At 40.7% G+C, this 22,467-nt stretch overlaps 1 pseudogene; it reads left to right on the top strand.

The window, feature by feature from the left end:
- Positions 1 to 624: 624 nt before the first annotated feature.
- LOC132229619 (small ribosomal subunit protein eS8-like) overlaps positions 625 to 22,467 on the top strand; it is an 89,916-nt pseudogene continuing 68,073 nt past the window's right edge.

The raw sequence follows: 22,467 nt of genomic DNA, 5'->3' as shown, positions 1-22,467 counted from the left end.
GAGAGGGGTCTCAGGGAATCAACGGGGCAGAGCAAACAGCTATGGCTGCTCCTTAGTCCTGCCCTAAGAGGCTCCTGGGTCTCAGTGTCTCGGTAATCGCTGCAAGCACCTCTGAGAAAGCTGCCCTCGAGTTCGACCCATTGCCAGACTGTCCAGTTTCTCCCTGTGTGAGTCTGGGTCCCCAGAGACTCACCTGGAACTGGAGTCAAGGCCGTCAGGAGCTTGAGACTCCCTCCCGATTGAAAAAGACACTGGCGTCCTCTGATGCCAGCCCTTTCCGTGTGCGCGCGCCTCCCTCCGTACCTCTGCACTTTACTTCTGCACCTCCTGAGTCTCAGTGTGCTTTTCTCTTTCCTTCTAGTTGTAGAATTTCCACTCAGCCAGCCTTCCTGTGGCTCTGAGTGACGTCTGTTTGGTCTTTAGTTGTAGTTTTGAAGTGGTTGTGCGAGGCAGCAATTTCCGGTGTTTACCTATGCCGCCATCTTGGTTTCTCTCTAAAATGTGTTTTTGATGATACTTTTTCCACTGGAGAAAAACAAAGTTGTACCTGGGGGTCAATTTGAGTGTGTTTTTTTTTTTTTTCCTAAGGAAAAGCTCGCTCCAACTTAAGTTTCCTGGGTTATAATGAAATTAAGCTCTCTCTGGACCTGGAACTCAGCCACAGGCATCTCTCAGGAAAACTGGCACAGGCATGCACAATCGGGGCAAGAGAAAGCCCTACCACAGGAAGTGAAAATATGAGCAGGGGCACCCTGCTGCCAGCACTGAGATTGGTCCCCACTGTATACACACAGTCTAGGTCAGTGATAGTGAACCTATGACACATGTGTCAGAGGTGACACATGAACTCATTTTTTTGGTTGATTTTTCTCTATTAAATGGCATTTAAATATATAAAATAAATATCAAAAATATAAATATTTGTTTTACTATGGTTGCAAATATCAAAAAATTTCTATATGTGACACAGCACCAGAGTTAAGTTAGGGTTTTTCAAAATGCTGACACGCTGAGCTCAAAAGGTTCGCCATCACTGGTCTAGGTGCTGGAGGCAACAAGAAGTACCATGCCTTGAAGCTGGATGTGGGCAACTTCTCCTGGAGCTCAGAATGTTGGGCCCATAAAAACAAGGGTTATTTATGTGGTCTACAGCTACAGTTCATCCAACAATGAACTGGTCTGCACCAAGACCCTAGTTAACATCTGCATCATGCTCAGTGACAGCACACAGTACTGACAGTGGCACAAGACCCATTAGGCACTGCCCCTGGGCCACAAGAAGAGGGCCAAGCTGACTCCTGAGGAGGAAGAGATTTTAAGCAAAAAACAAAACAAAGCAAAAAAACACACACCAAAAACAATCAAAGAAAATTTAAAGGAAATATGATGAAAGAAAAAGAATGCCAATATCAGCAGTCTTCTAGATGAGCAGTTCCAGCATGGCAAGCTTCTTGCATGCATTAATTCAAGACCAGGCCAATGTGGCCACACAAATGGCTATGTGCTAGAGGCCAAGGAGATAGATTTCTACTTGAGGAAAACCAAGGTCCGGAAAGGCAAGCAAATCCTCTTCCCTTTGATCTTAGCTCACGTAATACAAATGTTGTTCTATGTCAAAAAATAAATAAATAAAAATAAAGTGACTGGTGACTCAGGCCTCTCCAGCATCTCTGCAACTTCTATTGAGATCCAAAAAGGCCAGCTGACCTCTCCCTACCTCTGACACTTAGACAACTCATCCAGTTTTCAATGTGGTACAGTCTAGCTGCAAATAGACTGCAGAGCACAATGTTTTGGTTGATCAAGTGTGAGACTGTCCCATAGTGCCAGGAGATCTTATCCTATCTAATAAAAGACTAATATGCAAATTAACCATCACTCCATCACTCCATCACAAAGATGGCTGTGGCCACAGAACTGGAGCAAACAGGAAGCTTGGGTTGCCTCCGGCGATAGAGGAAGCCAAGCTTTCCACCTGCCCTGGCTGGCACTGGGCTCCACTCAAGGCTACAAAGTTTCAATTATAGAAGATAAATAAATCCCAGATACCTGCTGAAAAAAAGGAGAGTCTGGGAACTTGGGTCACTGAGGGGTGTGGCCAGCCTGAAAATGGGCATCAGGCCCTCAACCAGGCTGGCCACACGTCCATGGGGTGAGGGTCCCCACTAGGGATCTTGACCAGCCTGCAAACAGCCATCATCCCTCACCCAGGCTTCCAGGTACCCCAGCGGGACCCCCACCCTGATCCGGGACATCCTACAGAGCAAACCAGCCGGCCCCCATTCATGTACCAGGCCTCTATCCTATATAATAAAAGGGTAATATGTAAATGGACTCTAACAGCAGAACGACTGGGAATGACTGGTCACTATGACACACACTGACCACCGGGGGGCAGATGCTCAATGCAGGAGATGCCCTCTGGTGGTCAGTGCACTCCCACAGAGGGAGCTCTGCTCAGCCACAAGCAAGGCTGATGGCTGCCAGCACAGTGGTGGCGGTGGGAGCCTCTCCCGCCTCCTCAGCAGTCCTAAGAATGTCCAACTGCAGCTTAGGCCTGCTCCCAACTGGCAAGTGGACATCCCCCAAGGGCTTCTGGGCTGCCAGAGGGATGTCTGACTGCCAGCTTAGGCCTGATCCCCTCAGAAAGCGGACCTAAGCCTGCAGGTTGACATCTCCCGAGGGTTCCCAGACTGCAAGAGGGCACAGGCCGGGCTGAGGGACCCCCACGAGTGCACACATTTTTGTGCACTGGGCCTCTAGTGTATATATATTTGGTGGTGGTGTTTGGTCAATGGAATAACCACAAATAACATAACAAAAAGGCATTCAGGAAGCAGACATGCTCCTATTGAGATTCCTTCTCTCATCTAATTAAAAAAATATTTTTATTTATTTCAGAGAGGAAGAAAGAGGGAGAGAGAGATAGAAATATCAATGATGAGAATCATTGATTGGCTGCCTCCTGCATGCCCCACACTGGGGATCGAGCCCACAACCCAGGCATGTGCCCATGACTGGAATCAAACCTGGGATCTTTCAATCCACAGGCCGACGTTCTATCCATTGAGCTAAACCAGGTAGGGCTCATCTAATTTTTAGAATTTAGAATTAGTGTATCTATATTAACGTGTGTGTACATATGCATGCATGCATGCGTGTGTGTGTGTGTGTGAGAGAGAGAGAGAGATTCTTCATATTCTGCCTTATCCTATACAATAAAGAGGTAATATGCAAATTGATTGTCATGTCATTGCACAAGATGGTCACCCCCATGTGGTCAAAAGATGGCTGCCACAAGATGGTCAGCAGGGGAGGGCAGTTGTGGGTGACCAGGCTGGCAGAGGAGGGCAGTTGGGAATGACCAGGCCTGCAGGGGAAAGCAGTTGGGGACAACCAGGTCGGCAGAAGAGAGCAGTTAGGGGTGACCAGGCCAGCAGGGTATGGCAGTTGGGGGGGACCAGGCCTGTAGGGGAGGGCAGTTGGGGGTGACCAGTGGGCAGGGGAGGACAGTTGGGGGAAATTGGGCTGGCAGGGGAGCAGTTAGGTGTCGATCAGGCTGGCAAAGGTGTGGTCAGGGGTGATTGGGCTGGCAGGCAGAAGCAGTTAGGAGCAATCAGGCAGACAGGAGGGCGAGTGGTTGGGAGCCAGCAGTCCTAAATTGTGAGAGGGATGTCCAACTGTCAGTTTAGGCCCGATCCCACCGGCTTAAACTGGCAGTTGGACATCCCCCAAGGGGTCCCAGATTGGAGAGGTGCAGGCTGGGCTGAGGGACACACCCGCAGTGCACGAATTTTGTGCACTGGGCCTCTAGTAATCTAATAATTTGTTAGCATCTTTCTCAATAATGGAATGGAGAGATTGCTCATTAAGTCTGCAGATGAAAGTATGCTGGGCAGACTAATAAGATAGAACGTTAGTTAATTTTAGAGTGACACAAAGCAATGGAGAAGTAGATGAGACTGTCACTAAGTGTGGAAATTAGGTTAGGTCATGAATGTAAAATAAGAGAACATGGTTTTGTAGGAAGAAGGATAGGAAAATTTAAATGACAAAGTGGCATATATTTTCAGAAAAATAGAAATTTTTGAAAAATACTCCAGTGAAAGTTGAGAAGGAAAGGAAAACCTTTATTCCTTTTAGACATAAAGCTAGACTAAAACTGCTAAAGTTAAGAATGTCTTTTTTTTTTTAATATATTTTATTGATTTTTTACAGAGAGGAAGGGAGAGAGAAAGAGAGTTAGAAACATCAGTGAGAAATGAGAGAGAAACATCGATCAGCTGCCTCCTGCACATCCCCCACTGGGGAAGTGCCTGCAACCCAGGTACATGCCCTTGACCGGAAGCGAACCTGGGACCTTTCAGTCCGCAGGCCAACGCTCTATCCGCTGAGCCAAACCGGCTTTGGCAAGAATGTCTTAATAATAAAAAATAAACTAAAAACAGATGATTAGATCATACTCTGTGGTGGAAAGGTAGGAATCAACAAAATCAGGTGTTAATTTGCTTGATTTCAATGTAAAAATTAGTTCAATTAAATGAATAAATTAATTCATACTTTGCATTTCTACTGTATGACTCCCTCTAAAATATTTCTTATATTGTAAACAAGGTAATCTTTTGTTTAATATTACATTTTTCTTTTGAAATTATTTTAGATTAAAAAAGTTTTTTTAAACAAGAAGTTCCATATAACCTTTACCTAGATTTTCCAAATCTGAAGATTTTACCTCATTTATCATTTTTCCTTCCCTCCTTCCTTCCTTCCTTCCTTCCTTCCTTCCTTCCTTCCTTCCTTCCTTCCTTCCTTCCTTCCTTCTCTCTCTCTCTCTCTCTCTCTTTCTTTCTTTCTTTCTTTCTTTCTTTCTTTCTTTCTTTCTTTCTTTCTTTCTTTCTTTCTCCCTTCCTTCCTTCCTTCTTTCTTTCTTTCCTTCCTTCCTTCCTTCCTTCCTTCCTTCCTTCCTTCCTTCCTTCCTTCCTTCCTTCCTTCCTTTCTCTCTCTCTCTCTCTCTCTCTCTCTCTCTCTCTCTCTCTCTTTCTTTCTTTTCATTCTTCCTTCTTTACTTCCTTCCTTTCCTCTTTCTCTCTTTTTAAATATTTATACATTTTTTTGTGGGGGACTGTGAGAATAAATGGCAATTATGATACAACTTTATCTCTAAACTAGGGGCCCGGTGCACGAAATTCGTGCACTGGGTGTGGGGGCGGAGGGGGGGGAGTGTCCCTCAGCCCAGCCTGCCCCCTCTCACATACTGGGAGCCATCAGGCATTGACCCCCATCACCCTCCAATCACAGGATCGGCCCGTTGCCCAGGCCTGATGCCTCTGGCCTAGGCGTCCGGTCTGGGCAGCGGGGACCCACAGCTGCAGCGGCCCCGCGATCGTGGGCTTCGCTTTAGGCCCAGGCAAGGGACCCCTAGCTCCTGGGACTGCCAGCTTTGACTGTGCCCAGCTCCCATCGCTGGCTCCACCCCTACTTCCTGCTATCACCCCCCAGCTCTTAGCTCCCCCCTGGGTTTCCGATCACTGTCAGTGGCAGGGGGCTTCTTCCTGCTTTCCCTTTCGCCTCCCTGCATTGTGCCTACATATGCAAATTAACCGCCATCTTGTTGTCAGTTAACTGCCAATCTTAGTTGGCAGTTAACTGCCAATCTTAGTTGTCAGTTAACTGCCAATCTTAGTTGGCAGTTAATTTGCATATAGCCCTGATTAGCCAATGAAAAGGGTAGCGTCGTACGCCAATTACCATTTTTTTCTTTTATTAGTGTAGATACCTCTGTGTGGGTCTTAAAAATGAAAAAAATGTTTTATATAATCACAGTACAATAATAAAAATAAATAATACAATACTATTATCAAATCTATAGACTTTGATAAAATTTTCCAGTTTTTCCACTGACCAGGAATTGAACCATGACCTCCTCATTCATAGGTCGATGCTCAACCACTGAGTCACACCAGCTGGGCGCAAGGGTTCCCTTTTCTCTACATCCTCGTCAATACTTGTTGTTTGTTGATTTATTGATGATAACCACTCTGATAGATATGAAATGATGCTTCATTGTGGTTTTAATTGGCATTTCCCTGATGATTAGTGATGTTGTGCATTTGTTCATATGTCAATTGGTATTCTGCATGTCAACTTTTTTTTCTGTTCTTTTTAAATTTTTTTTGACTACTTAAATTCCTTATTGTTTAAAGTATTACATATGTCTCCTTTTTTCCCCATTGACCTCTCCCCGGCCATTCCCACCCCCCAGCACATGCGTTCACTCCCCTACTGTCTGTGTCCATGGGTTATGCTTATATGCATGTATGCAAGTCCTTTGGTTTATCTCTTACCATTCCACCCACTCCTGCCTTCCCTCTGACGGTGGATGGTCTGTTTGATGCTTCTAGGTCTCTGGATCTATTTTTTTCATCAGTTTATGTTATTCATTATATTCCACAATTGAATGAGGTCATGTGATATTTATCTTTCTCTGACTGGCTTATTTCGCTTAGCATAATGCTCTCCAGGTCCATACATGCTATTGAAAATTGTAAGAATTTCTTCTTTTTTACAACAGCATAGTATTCCATTGTGTAGATGTACCACTGTTTTTTAATCTACTTATCTGCTGATGGGAACTTAGACTGTTTCCAAATCTTAGCTATGGTGAATTGTGCTGCTATGAACATAGGGGTGCATATATCCTTTCTGGTTGGTGTTTCTGGTTTCTTGGGATATATTCCTAGAAGTGGGATCACAGAGTCAAATGGGAGTTCCATTTTTAATTTTTGAGGAAACTCCATACTGTTTTCCACAGTGGATGCACCAGTCTGCATCCCACCAGCAGTGCATGAGGGTTCCTTTTTGTCTACAGCCTCACCAGACTTGTCATTTGTTGATGGTGGCCATTCTGACAGGTGTGAGATGATACTGCATTGTTGCTTTGATTTGCATCTTTCAGATGACTAGTGACTTTGAGCATGTTTTCATGTGTCTCTTGGCCTTCTGTATGTCCTCTTTCAAAAAGTGTCTATTTAGGTCCTTTGCCAATTTTCTGATTGGACTGTTTATCTTCCTTTTGCTATGTTGTATGAGCTCCCTATAAAGTTTGGAGATTAAACCCTTATCGAAGATAACATTGGCAAATATGTTCTCCCATGCAGTGGGCTTTCTTGTTGCTTTTTTGATGGTTTCTTTTGCTGTGCAGAAGCTTTTTATTTTGATGTAGTCCCATTTGTTTATTTTCTTCTTAGATTCCATTGCCCTAGGAGCTGTATTGGTAAAGATATTGCTATGAAAAATGTCTGTTATTTTGCTGCCTATGGCTTCTTCTAAGATTTTTATAACTTCTTGTCCTACATTTAAGTCCTTTATCCATTTTGAGTTTATTTTCGTGTATGGTGTAAGTTGGTGTTCTAGTTTCATTTTTTTGCATGTATCTGCTTAATTTTCCCAACACCATTAATTGAAGAGACTGTCTTAACTACATTGTTTGCTCTTGTCCCCTTTGTCAAATATTAACTGTGCATAATGGCTTGGGTTGATTTCTGGGTGTATGTCATCTTTACAGAAGTGTCTTTTCAGGTCCTTTACCCAATTATTATTTGGATTGTTTTTTTTTCTTTTTTAAATAAATATATTTTTATTGATTTCAGAGAGGAAGGGAGAGGAAGAGAGAAAGATAGCAACATCAGTGATGAAAGAGAATCATTGATCAGCTGTCTCCTGCACACCCCACACTGGGGATTGGGCCTGCAACTCAGGCATGTGCCCTGATGGTAATCAAGACGTGACCTCCCGGTTCATAGGTCAACACTCAACCAGTGAATAACTCCAGCAGGGTGGATTGTTTGTTTTGTTTTGTTTTGGTGTTGAGATTTATAAATTCTTTAAAAATCTTAGATTTTAATGGCTTATCAGATGTATTATTGGCAAATATATTCTCCCATTCAGTGGGTTGTCTTTATATCTTGTTGATTGTTTCTTTTGCTGTGCAAAAGCTTTTTAGTTTGATGCGGTCCTGTTTATTTTTTCTTTTCTTTCCCTTGCCCACGGAGACATATCAAAAAATATATTGCAATGAGAAATGTCTAAGATTTTATTGCCTAAATTTTCTTCTAGGATTTTTAAGTTTTCGAGCCTAACACTTAAGTCTTTAATACATTTTGAGTTTATTCTTATGTATGATGAAAGAAGGTGATCTAGTTTAAATTTTTTTTGTATGTATCTGTCTACTTTTACCAACACCATTAATTGAACAGATTATTTTTAAACCAGTGTATGTTTTTACCTTCTTGTCAAATATTAATTGACCATAAAGTTGTGGGCTTATTTCTGGGCTCTCTATTTTGTTCCATTAATCTATATGTCTGTTTTTATGCCAGTACCATGATTTTTTGATTACTATGACTTTGTAATATAGTTTTATACCAGGTAACATAATTCCTTCAAATTTGTCCTTCTTTGTCAAGATTGCTATGGCTATCCAAGGTCTTTTGTGGTACCATATAAATTTATGGAATATTTGTTCTAGTTCTATGAAATATACCATTGGTATCTTTTTATGAAAATATTTTTAAAATTTATTTCAGAGACAAGAAAGTAGAGGGAGAGAGAGATAGAAACATCAATGATGAAAGAGAATCATCGATCAGCTGCCTCCTGCACACTCCACACTGGAGATCAAGCTCACAACCTATGCATGTGCCCTGACCAGGAATCAAACCATGACCTCCTGGTTCATAGGTGGATGCTGAACCCCTGAGCCATGCTGGCTGGGCAAACCGGCAATTCTTTTGGTGTACAAGATGATGCTTCAACAAACAGCCACAATGTTTTCTTAAAATGTTTCGAATTTCTTTGATTTTATTTGCTTGGGTTCTCTATCTTTTTTTCCTGATGATTCTGGTTAAAGGTTTGTCAATCTTGTTTATCTTTTAAAGAATTAGCTCTTGGTTTCATTGATCTTTTGTATTTTTTAGTCTATTTTGTTTAGTTCTGCTGTGATCTTTATTATCTCTTTCCTCCTATTCATTTTGGGCTGTGACGTTCTTTTTCAAGTTCCTTTTAGTGTAAAGTTAGATTGTTTATTTGAGATTTTTCTTGTTTCTTGAGATAGGCCTGTAATGCTATGAATGTCCCTCTTAGGACTATATCCTTAATGTTTTGGGTTGTTGTGTTCTCATTTTCATTTGTCTCAAGGTATCTTGATTTCTTCCTTGATCTCATTGTTAACCCATCATTGTTTAGTAACATGGTATTTGACTTCCATGTCTTTGTTTTCCAGTTTTTTTCTTATAATTGATTATTAGTTTCAAACCATTATGGTCAAAGAAGATGTTTGATATGATTTCAATCTTAAATGTACAGAGACTTATTTTGTGTCCTAACATGTGTTCCATCCTAGAACATCCTCCTTGTTCACTTGGAAAGAATATATAGTCTACTGCTTTGGGGTAAAATGATCTGAAGGTACCATTTAAACCAGCTGGTCTAGTGTGTCATTTAAGGCCAGAGTGTCATTTCACAGCCAGATGTTATATAGGCACCTGTTCCTGGCTCTGGTGCTCTCGGCTGGGGAGCCTGAATCAGGGTTGAGATGCCTCACTTTTCAGGGTAACACCCCTCAGCTGAGATATCCCTCTGGAATCTCAGCCACCACCCACAGGAGTGGTGCCAGCCTTTTTGGTGTCTCTGCCCTTCCTACCAGTGTCAATGTGACCTTTTCTGTAAATCCTTGGTTATAAGAATTTGCCTCAGCTAGGCTTATTTTGGTTATTCAGGATGAGTGTTCTATAATTTAGTTGTAATTCCAGTTTGATCCTAGGAGGAGGTGAGTGTAGCTTCCAACTACTCCACTGCCATCTTTGTTACATCTTTCTTAGCACTTCCTACACAGTGTGATACAGATAGCAGGTGCATGAACAAATGAATAAAGCCACAGATCTCTGCCTCAATCTGTCAGTGGGTGAGTAAAAAATCTCATTAGGCTATGGTCTTGTCTGGTCCATTAATTCATACCATCTTATTTCACCAACACTTGGCACCTGCAATAAACAGTACTCCCCTAGCTTTATCAGAGTTCTTAGAAGGAACTCTATTAAAGCTCATCCTTAAGTTCTTGCTTTAGTTTTTGGAACATCATTCCTGTGGATTTTCTCTGCCCCAGAGTCAAGAAAGTATCCACTGATGGACTAGAAAAACAAGGAACAATCTTTTAGTGGTACATACCACTAGGTATGTGCTCCTTGCCCCTTGCCTAATGTATACAATTGAAAGTAATGAATAATATTAGTAATAGGAGTTGAGAGAAAGCTAGTCACAAAAGCAATAGCAATAACTGAAAAATATTATAATACGGTAGTATAATTTTATATTTACCCTTTTTTAACTAAAGGATTTACTCTTTCAGTGTTGAGTATTATCTTTTTTTAAATTGCTGAAATGACCCTCACAGTTTCTCCAGTGAAAATCCCACTTTGAAAGGTGCAGCATTCTTTAAGTGGCTAATTTAAATAACGTTAAATAGCCCTGGATTTGACACATTAAATTTCTGCATCATCTTATTAATCAGAACAGCCATCTGGCATCAACAAGACTTTCACAATCCTACAGGGACTTAATGGATTAAATCAAAGTAACTTTAGAAGTTTATAGCTCTGTGTTACACATTTTCCTCTTGTCCCTAAGTCTGTTTTGTGGGAAAAGGCAGTGCCTGCTGGATTTACTTCTTACTTTAGTGTCCATGTTTGTTGAGTTGGAGGCACTGAGTTGTTCTGATCTGACAAATAGTTCTAGTTTAAAGGGTTTTCTAGCTGTAGGGTTTTTATTAAAAATAGAACAAAGCAGATATTGCAATAAAAGCTTTCTTTTTTCCCTAAATTGCTGTCTTGTGAAATAGAGAATTTTGTATCTTTGGGCAAAACTACTGAAAGAGCCACAGCTTTCTAGGTCAGGTGGAGTTCCTGGTAGTGGAGAAGGGCTCTCATCCAAAACAATTGGAAGACAAAGGTAGGATCCCAGGAGAATCTAGGGAATAAGTTATGTTGGATTTCTGAATTGCAGCATGAAGTAGTCAGACAGTGCAGTTTATAGACTTACCCCAAAGTCCCTGTCTAAGATATATTTATAGAGAAATTCTCTTCTTTTCCCTGAATAACAAAATATTGTATATGATGTATGCAGGAATCATTTTATTATTATTATTATTAGTTGTTGTTGTTGTTGTTGATTTGAGAGAGAGAGGAAGGGAGGGATCTAGAGAGATAGAAACATAAATGAGACAGAGACATTGTTCGGCTATTTCCTGAATGACCCCTACTGGGGATCAAGTCCACAACTCAGGCATGTGCCCTGACTGGGAATTTAACCAGGGACTCTTGGTTCATGGATCAACACTCAACCACTGAGCCATACCGGCCAGGCGAGGAATCATTTAAAGGAAATGCTACAAAAACTTTCCAGGAGAATGCAAAGTTAGCAATAAGTCAGAAGATGGAGTAATGTTCTCACTGTATCTTTTGTATCCTAAATGTCGTAGAAGTTTGAATCTCTGCTTTTCCTAAAATCATCCCAAACTCACTGGACTCATACCTGTCAGGATATAAATGATTTTGGATTCCTATTAAGGTCTTATCAAAGGAAGTTAAAAAAAAGGAAAAAAATCCTCCTGTTCCAAGATTCATTCTTATACAACCTTAATTACACTAATAAATCAAGACTCTTAGGCCAATAACAATTAACTTAATAATTGCTTTAATTTACTAAGCAATTTAAATGTGTCCCTATACATAAACTTTACAAAGAGGGTAAGTTTTATTTAAGAGCCTGATTAGTGTAATTTGTTTTCCAGTATCAACACTTCAATAGATCACACTTTACAATGCAATCAAAAGATCATTTATGTTCAATGCTTCATCATTCCTAAGTGGTTTTTATTTTGAGCATGCTGGTGTCTGCAATATACTGTTTTGGGGAGGGAAAAAGCCCTTCATTTAAACAAATATATTACCCTATATTTAAGTTTTAGTTATCACTTTAGAACTTACAAAGCACTTAACATACATAATTTTCATGGAGTCCTTTCACTGATTCTATTTCTTAGGGTTTATTCAATCTTTTATACAGAAGAGCTTTTTTTCAAGGTCACATGGCCAGGAAGTGAAAGATTCAGGAAGGAAACAACACATTTTCTGACTCTTGGTTCTTTCAAAATGTATTATTTTTGGTAAAGATTCTAGAGTTTTGTGCATGAATTCAACAGCAAAGAACTTTTTTTAAAAAAACCATATTCTGACTTTCTTCCATCTCTTTGGGGTATTAAAGATTCAGTAGGCATCTCCTGATTAGAGCACAGCAGGTATAGCTTTGAAAGGACTCAATAGATTTTGAGAAATGCAGATTGCTCTTTGTGACAAAGAAAACTGTTTGTAATGTAAACGACTAACAGTTTTCTCCTTTTGCTCAGCAAGTGAAGTGAAGTCCTGGATAATTTTGCCAAATAGTATGCCTAAAACTCAGCTGCAGGGCACATTGCAGGAGTGTCGGGAACAACCCCTTTCAAATCTTAAAATGATCATATTGACCACCCTTAGCAACTAAAAATATTCAAAGAAAACTGTTTCTAACACCAAAATCATCATTATTAATACACTGTGTGCAGTTTTGTATATTGTGTTGCCTGTCACAAAATGAAAACCCAAAGGAATTTTAAAAGTGACCTTGTGTTCAAGTCCTATTGCTGTGTAACAAATTACTATAAACTTAAACAGCACCATGCTTTCTTCATAGTATCTGTGGATGAGAAATGCCAGGATGACATAACTGGGTTCTCTGCTCTGCTTCTCACGAGGCTGATATCCAGCTGTTGGCCAGTGCTGTGGTCTTATTTGCAGCTGGGGGATTTTCCTCAGCTCCTTTAGGCTATTAACAGAATTCAGTCACTTGTGGTTATAAAAGGTCCGTCCATGCTGTTGCAAATGGTAGGAGTTCCTTTTTTACAGCAGCACAATTTTATCACTTGCTGTTGGTTAGTGTTGTTCTCAGCTTTTAAAGGCCACCCTCAGGTCTTAGCACATGACCTCATCTAAAAAGACAATTGATGACATGACTATCTAGCAGGAGAGCTCACTGATAATTCCAGTTCTTCTCTCTCTCTCTCTCTCTCTCTCTCTCTCTCTCTGGATGTAGGAAGGACATTTATTATTATTATTATGTTATTTTTTTCTTTATTGATTATGGTATTACATATTACGGCCCTCCATTGCCCCTCCCTCGCTTGTGCCCTTACCCCCCTAATGTCTGTGTCCATTGGTTATGCTTATATGCATGCATATAATCCTTTGGTTGATCTCTCCCCCTCCCCCCACCCTCTCCTGCCTTCCCTCTGAGGTTTGACAGTCTGATCAATACTTCTCTGTCCTTGGATCTGTTTTTGTTCATCAGTTTAGGTTATTCATCATATTCCACAAATGAGTAAGATCAAGTGATATTTATCTTTCTCTGACTGGCTTATTTCGCTTAGCATAATGCTCTTCAGCTCCATACATGCTGTTGAAAATTGTAGGAGTTCCTTCCTTTTTATAGCAGTATAGTATTCTATTGTGTAGATGTACCACAGTTTTCTTATCCACTCATCTGCTGATGGGCACTTAGGCTGTTTCTAAATTGTAGCTATGGTGAATTGTGCTGCTATGAACGTAGGGGTGCATATATCCTTTCTGATGGGTGTTTCTAGTTTCTTGGGATATATTCCTAGAAGTGGAATAAATGGTTCAAATGGGAGTTCCATTTTTAGTTTTTGAGGAAACTCCATACTGTTCTCCACAGTGGCTGCTATCATTATTCGCAGATGGGATGATACTGTACATAGAAACCCTAAAGACTCCATCAAAAAATTATTAGACTTAATAAATAAATTTGGCAATGTAGCAGGATACAAAATTAATGCTCAGAAATCTATGGCATTTTTATATGGACCATTATAGACTGATGAACAAAAATGGATACAATAGTGAGCTTACAGAAAGAGAAAATTAAAAAAACAATCCCATTTACCATTGCACCAAAAAATTAAGATACTTATGAATAAACTTAACTATGGAGGTAAAAGACCTGTACGTGGAAAACTACAGGACACTGAAAAAAGAGATAGAGGAAGACATAAACAGATGGAAGAACATATCGTGTTCATGGATTGGTAGAATCAACATCATTAAAATGTTTATACTACCCAAAGCAATCTATATATTCAATGCACTCCCCATTAAAATACCAACAGCATAGTTCACAGACCTAGAACAAACTCTCCAAAAATTCGTTGGAATAAAAAAAGACTGGAATAAAAATTCGCTGGAATAAAAAAAGACCCAGTCTCTCTCTCTTTTTTAATTTTAATTTTAATTTATTTTTATTTCTTAAAGTATTACAATGAGTATTACACATGTCTCCTTTTTTCCTCCCCTTGACATTCACCTGGCTGTCCCCACCCACCCAGTGTCTTGTGTCCATTGGTTATTCTCATATGCATGCATACAAGTCCTTTGGTTGATCTCCTACCCACCTCAACCCTCCCCAGGGTTCCCACTGTAGTTTGACAGTCTGCTCAATGCTGTTCTGCCTCTGTATCCATTTTTGTTCATCAGTCTATAATGGTCCTTATTATCCATAAATGAGTGAGTTCATGTGGTATTTTTCTCAGCTTCCCAGGGGTCATCTCAGTCTCACAGGGGCCATCTCAGCCTCACCGGGGCCGTCTCAGCCTCACAGGGCTGTCTCAACCTCACTGGGGCTGTCTCAGCCTCACAGAGGCCGTCTCAGCCTCACCGGGGCCGTCTCAGCCTCACTGGGGCCGTCTCAGCCTCATATGGGCCGTCTCAACCTCACATGGGCTGTCTCAACCTCACCGGGACCATCTCGACCTCACCGGGGCCGTCTCGACCTCACTGGTGGCATCTAGACCTCACTGGGGCTGATTCAACCTCACCGGGACCATCCCAGCCTCACTGGGGCTGCCTCAGCCTCACCAGGGCCGTCTCAGCCTCCCATGTGAGACTGGATCTGGTGGACCTGCCTGTGCGTTTGCTGGTATAGCAGTTCCACGTCGCCGGCCCAGCCGGGTCCAGCTCCGGCTCTGGCTTCCTCTGAACCTGATTCTGCTTCTTGAGTGTGTCCCTTATGTATGCGAGGAGTTGAAATCTGCATTCTGCTTGCCTGGGCTGCAAAAGCGCTGGTGGTTCTCTTTGTGCCACTAGCACAGCTTGGGTGGGGATGTAAATTGAGTAGGGCAGGGTCCCCGGGAATCACCAGGGCAGAGCAAAGGGCAATGGTGTCTCCGCGACTCCTCGCCTCTCCGTTACTCCATGAGACAGCCACTCTCACTCTCTGGCCCATTGCAAGGCCATCCCGCCTCTCCCTGTAGGGGTCTGGGACCTCAGGATCCCGTCCCAAACAAGCTCAGTGGATTTGAGAGTCTGCATCCCCTTCCAATTGAAAAAAACTGTGTATCCAGTTGCAGCCCGCCTGGCACATGACTCCACACCTCTGTTCTTGGAGAATCACCAGGGCGGTGCAAAGGGCAATGGCGTCTCAGCAACTCCTCACCTCTCCGCGACTCAGCGTCTCTCGTCCCTGAGTGCCTGAGCAGCTCTGCGAGACAGCCACTCTCACTCTCCAGCCCGTTGCAAGGCCGTCCCACCTCTCCCCATAGGGGTCTGGGACCTCAGAATTCCACCCCAAACAAGCTCAGTGGACTCGAGAGTCTGCAGCCCCTATCGATTAAAAAAACTGCGCATCCAGTTGCAGCCCACCCGGCGCGCGACTCCCTACCTCCGTTCTTGGAGCCTCTGCACAACCTACTCAGTCTCAATGTTCTTCTTTCTTTCCTTCCAGTTGTAGAGCTTCCACTGGGCCAGCTTTCCCATGGTTCTGAATGATAGCTTTTTGTCTTATAGTTGGTAGTCTCGATGTTGTTGTGGGAGGCAGCACGCACAGGTCTGTACCTTACGCCACCATCTTGGTTCTCCCCCTCTCTCTCTCTCTTTTCAAAATATATTTTATTGTTTTTTTACAGAGAGGAAGAGAGAGGGATAGAGAGTTAGAAACATAGATGAGAGAGACATCGATCAGCTGGGTCCTGCACACTCCCTACTGGAGATGTGCCCACAACCAAGGTACCTTGACCAGAATCGAACCTGGGACCCTTGAGTCCGCAGGCTGACGCTCTGTCCACTGAGCCAAACCGGTCAGGGCAATCCAGTCTCTCTGAAACTCCTTACCTGATTAGGTCAGCCCCATCAGGGATAATTTTCCTTTTGATTCACTTAAAGTCAACTGATTGGGGAATTTATATCTGCAAAATCCTTTTTGCCATATAATGCAACATAATCATGGAGTAATATTTCATCATATTCCATATTCTATCAGACTCTGATGACATTTCAAGGAGGGGGTTACATCAAGTGGGTTATGAAGGAAGTATCTTATGGGCCATTTTAGAAACCTACCTATCACAGACCTCTAAGTTCAAGTATACCCCCTAGAAAGATTACCCTCTATTTTTAATTTTTATTCTTGGAAAATGTTACTATTCTTCTGGTAACAGCATTCTGAGATTGTTTTATTTTTTCCAATTTTCTCTTCACTACCTCTCATCTTACATCAAGCAGGTCAAACTCAAAGGCTAACATGGGCCAAATAAACAAGGCATGCGGCCCACGGGCCGTGAGGTTGACATGCTTGCTTTACATCATTCCTGCAAGGTTATTTCCTTCCTCCCTTCATTCCAAGTTATAGCAGGTGACTTATTCCTGCCAATTAACATAGTCTATCCCCTTACTAGTGATTTATTTAGATAAAGGCATATGACAAGAGGAGGACAATTAGAGTGGTTTCTGGAAATTTACTTAAAATTATTGGGAATTAGAAGCTCCCTCTTTCCACTGGGAATGTTAGATGTAGGATAAGATGATGCTGGAATTGCTTGGTAGCTGGCATATGAGAGAAATGTCTGAGAATAAGTACTCTACTGAAAAAATCAAGTCAGGATGGCTCAGAAGTCCTGATGACATTGTTAGAGCCTTTTAACTTTGAAGTCACGTCTGCTTTTTCCTTTTTTAGTTATGCAAACTATTATTGTAATTTCTACCGCTACTGTTACTACTAATACACTGATATTGTTATTACTGTTATTATTTGGATTAAGTCTGTTTTTTCAATTGAAACTCACCAATTCTGATATTTCATATCCCTAAAATTTTCTTGGGACAGAAAAATCAAGTCTAGGACTATAATGTGTTTGGAAATATAGCAACAACATTCTTCTAGCAACGTGATGAATTTGAATTGGGAATGAATGATCAGAGTGCTTATTTGATGTGTCTTTTTCTTCATCTTCAAAATGAAGAATCATACTTAGTAAACAACCACAGATGAAGCTATAATGATAGTGTTAAGGTAATGGTATTAGTAAGGAGCAAAATTCATATATACATATGAATGAGAGAAAGGTAGATTTATTTTAAGGAATTGATTTATGTGGTTTTGTAGGCTGACAAGTCTGAAATTTATAGAACAGACCAGGAGGCTGGAAATTCAGCAGGGTATCAATGTTGCCATTTTGTGAGTTCCTTCTGTCTTGGGAGTCTTTTAAGATTGGATGAGGCCCACCTCTCATTTTCTTAAAGTCTTCTGATTTACATGTTAATCACATATAAAAAAATACATTCACATCATCATCTAGATAGGTGTTTGACCAAACAATTATATACTACAGTTTAGCCAAATTGACACATAAAACTAACCATCAAAAGAATCAATGAGCAAGTTGATATTTTATCCCTTTGCTTATCCATACTCTAAATAAAAGAAAAATTGTTGCATAACTGAAAGGTTTTAATTTTCTCATTAATCTGAGATTATTGATGTCAGACTTGCTAAGGATATTTAAAACAGTAATCTTATTCCTATTACTAGAGGCCCGGTGCATGAAATGCGTGCATGGGTAGGGTTCCTAGGTCTGGCCGGTGATTAGGGCCTATCTGTGGGTGGACTGGCGGTATGATCAGAGGGTGGGGCCCACTGACACCCACCTTGGCAGGCCTGGCGCTGCCCACTCACAACCCCGCCCCCACTGCTGCCACTGGTCGCCTCCCCCTGTGGGGCCACCAGCAGAGAATCAAGGGCCCCCTCTGGCACCTGCCTTGGCTGGACTGGGGCCTGCGGGCTGGGGGCAGCTTCTACATTGAGCGTCTTCCCCCTGGTGGTCAGTGTGCATCATAGTAACCGGTCATTCTGCCGGTTGTTCCACCGTACAGTAGATTTGCATATTAGGCTTTTATTACATAGGATTATTCATGGTAAAAGTCTTTTCTTTTTTATTTTCTCACAATACAATCTAATCATCTTTAAAATAGCAAAACTGACAGCTACAGATGCAATCCTAGGTTTTACAAAATCTGAGATACTTCACCTGATTCTAATTATTAACATAATGAGCCACAATGATGCACTTAGAATTAAAGAAAAATGGCACTAAAAGAAATTTAGAATATGCACCCTCACAATGTTCTTAATTTATAGATGAGGAAACTTAGGCCCACAGAATTAAATAATTGGTTCATGGTTGCCCAGTGTTAAGTGCCTAAATTGGGACTAGCATTCAGTGTATGTAACTTCAATTATATTTTTCTTATCATATTGCCTCTTTAAAATAAATATTTTCTATTTTTACATTCTACCACATTTTTTCTTAAATTTTTTTTATAGATTTTGTCCTTTTGGGGGTGATGGAAGTTTTTTAGATGGAAGCCTCAAATTAGGTGTCATGTATCCTCTACAGTGTAGGTGCTCAAAATATTAGTTATGTTGAAAAACATTTCAGTACTAATGTTCCATGCCCCTGCTGCTAATATCACTGAGACCTTAATTTTGGGCAGAATAACAGCAGAGTTGACTGCTCTCACTATATTCTGTCCTTGCATTCATTAGAGCCTTTAATTAAATTATGGTGTCATTTTCTCTTCAATATATCTTTTATTGAACTAAATTATGAGTCTGTATACCCTTAAAGGGAGTGTTTTCGGTTTTAGAAATCTTTGTGTTCCAGTATTTAAAATCTGACACTAAGTAGATGCTCAATATATAGTCATAGGAAGGAAAGTAGAAAGGGTGGTGGTGGTGGTGGTGGGGGTATTGTTAGATGCTCACTGCAGAACCTAGGTATCCTATATAATAAGAGAGGAATATGCTAATCAGCCATTATGCCCTGAGGCATAATGACCAAGTGCATTAGGACCAGATAACAGATCAGCAGGAGGGTGGGCCAGCGAGGTACAAGCAGGCTGCGGAGAGCTACAGGAGGGGGCAGGGCAGCAAGCTATGAGGGGGGGTGGGGGATGGGGGAGTTACAGGAGGGCAGGGCAGTGGGTGAAGAGCTACAAGAGGGCAACAACAACCTACTGGCTACAAGCAGGTGGCAGAGAGCTATAGGACGGGGCAGGGCAGCAACAACCTACTGGCTACAAGCTGGTGGCAGAGAGCTACAGGACGGGGCAGGGCAGCAAGCAAGGGGAGGCAGAGAGCTATAGAAGAGGGCAGGGCAACAAGCTATGAGGAGGGGTCCGGGGGAGCTACAGGAGGGCAGCAGCGACCTACTGGTGCATGGATTTGTGCACAGGATTACTAGTGTTTTTATAAAACTTGTATCACAGTGTACCATATTTTTATTTGTTTTCTTTTGGATAATTATTCTATTGTGGTAAAATATGCATAACATAACCTTGTCCCTTTTAACCATTTAAGTGAATATTTAGTTTCCATATGCAGATTTTTTTCATCATCTCATAGTAAAATTCTGTGCCCATTAAACAGTGAATCCCCAATTATCCCTCCCCCAAGCTCTTTGTTCTACTTACTTCTCTATTCTAGGCACCTCATATAAGTGAAATAATGCAATATTTATTTCATTTCACTTAACGTAATGTCTTCAAGATTCAACTATGTTGTAGCAAGTATCTGAATTTCATTCCTCTTATGGATGAATAATATTTCATTGTATGTACCACTATATATCACATTTTAAAAAATCTATTCATCCAGCAAAGATTATTTGTTATATTATCACCTTGGCTATTGTGAATAATCCTGTTTTCAATTCTTTTGTGTCTATATCCAGAAGTTAAATTCCTGGTTTATATTGTAATTCTATTTTTAATATTTAAGGAAACATTATACTTTTTCTGCAGCAGCTGCACCATTTTACTTTCCCATCAGCAATGCACAAAGGTCCTAATTGTTCCACATCTTTGTCAACACATGTTGTTTTCTGCTTTTTTAATAATAGTCATTCTAATAGTTATGAAGTGGTATCATATTTGCTTCATAATGTATTTTATTCACTTTATGTCAATCTTTGAAATAACATGTCATTAAATATTCCTAAATGAGACAATTTACCTTTTTGGCTTAGTATAATATCATATAGCTACACATAATGTATTTAATAAATCATCTGTTGCCTGATATGTATGTTAGGCATATTCTAGATTCTATCCTGATTGTTTTCAGCCTGATCTAATTTTAAGAAAAAGCCCATGGTTCTGTTATTTTTTTGTCCAAGGAAGGACTGGTATATATATGTGTGGGTATGTCTGTGAGTGTGTGTCTGTGTATGGTTGGCAGGTGGAGCGTGGGTGGTAATGGTGAAAATTTTATCTACTTGCTTCAGTCTTCTGTTCATATTCAAGGATTTAAAATATACACTTTATAATGCAAGCATTGGATATCTTTCATGCAAATTTTCCATTGTCTTTTCTTTTAAGTTATAAATGCTCAGTTTGGCCTTTTCTTGGAAAGGGTTCTTTGGGAAACAGACTGTCAGAGATCTGTATGTGCAAGACTTCTAGGGCAGTGTTCTCAGCAACAGTATCTGTGTGCAAAGGGTAAGCAGAAATTGTCCTTCAGATCTTAACAAAGCAGTACCAAAGTACGCTTCAGTGGCATTTCTGGGTGCCAGATTACTCATGGGTCATAAGCATATTAACATAATATAAGCATTTTCACACATTGTGTCCATTTCTCTACCTCTATTTATGTGCCTCTTTCCCAGACTTTACTGTTCCAGATCTCCCAGCCTTTTCCCTTCCATGCCCTGTTCAATCAGCCCAGTCCTTTGCCTTTGCCTGTGGAACCATACGTAGCATTACCTTGGGCCGCTTTCCACACAAAGCAGGTGACCATCTGTACCACATGAAGCTCTGTCGATTGGGAAAAATTTCCCTTTTGCAATAACTTTAAATTTGCTAGTAATTAGATTAGCTAACATATATTGAGTTTATGTACCAAACCTTCTGTTCTAAGGTTTTTTATAGATGAGGATGCTCAGGCATGAAAGGTTAAGTTATTAGCACTAAATCACTCAGCTACTGAATGGTAGAGCCAGGAGTTAAATCCCAGGCAGCTGATCCAAGCATTTGTGCTCATAAACATTATGGTATATTACCTCTCACATTAGCCAAAAATACTGCTACTAGAATCAGTATATTTGGCAAGAAGCATTTTTGAGTGAGTATATAAAACATTTTAGATGTGGCTTGGAAATTGGGAATTAAGTCCATTCTCACTGGAGCTTGTACTCATGTGTTCTAATGGCATCACTCTGCTAAATAAATGTATTTTAATTTTGTTTTAATTTTTCACTGGTACCTTTGCAAGACAAACACTTGCCTCATTATAAAGGGTGTCCCAAAATTCATGTAAGATTTGAATTTTGTGTGAGCATTAACAACAACAACTACAAAAAATAAAGGCCTAATTTTACTTGATTTATTGAATCAGATTCTAATATCTGTTGCCCTTTGATTTCAATCCCTTCAATTTGATAAGCATTACCAAGTACCAATTATGGCCCAGGAGCAGGGACAATGAAGACCAATAAAGACCACAGCTTTGTGTATGTGCCAGCAAAGCCGTGGAGGCCATTTACCCGATGTGCTATTCCATACATAACCCTATACTATATAATTTATGAATCAATAAAAATTTACAATTTTTAATTATAAACCTGTGTTTTCTATCAAAATTGCTTCTTGCGTTAATTTTGGGACACCCTATAGTTTTTGCTACATGGTTAGAGAGAAAGAAGAGGAACTAAAGTGGGAATTATATATATTTACCCATATTTATATCTATCTGTCCATCTGTCATTATAAATTATGTCAATGAAATTATTTTAGCTATTAGCAACCTAGTTCTTTCTCTATTACTGAAGTCACCACAAACTAATAAAAATCACAGATTGTTATTCTGAAAATTCTTTTCAGAATTGACCAAAGCCAGCACACACAAGAGAAAATGTCAGAAAAAGGAGTGACTTGTACTGCCCTCTTTTTCTGCTTATATTTTTGCTATAGCTCCTCTGATAATTTCTGCTTCCAGGAGGCAGGATGGGTTAAGAAAACAAATAAATAACTGAAAGGC

The sequence above is a fragment of the Myotis daubentonii genome, chromosome 3, assembly GCF_963259705.1.
Source record: "Myotis daubentonii chromosome 3, mMyoDau2.1, whole genome shotgun sequence".
Lineage (NCBI taxonomy): Eukaryota > Metazoa > Chordata > Mammalia > Chiroptera > Vespertilionidae > Myotis > Myotis daubentonii.
This window is presented reverse-complemented; position numbering and strand designations above follow the sequence as displayed.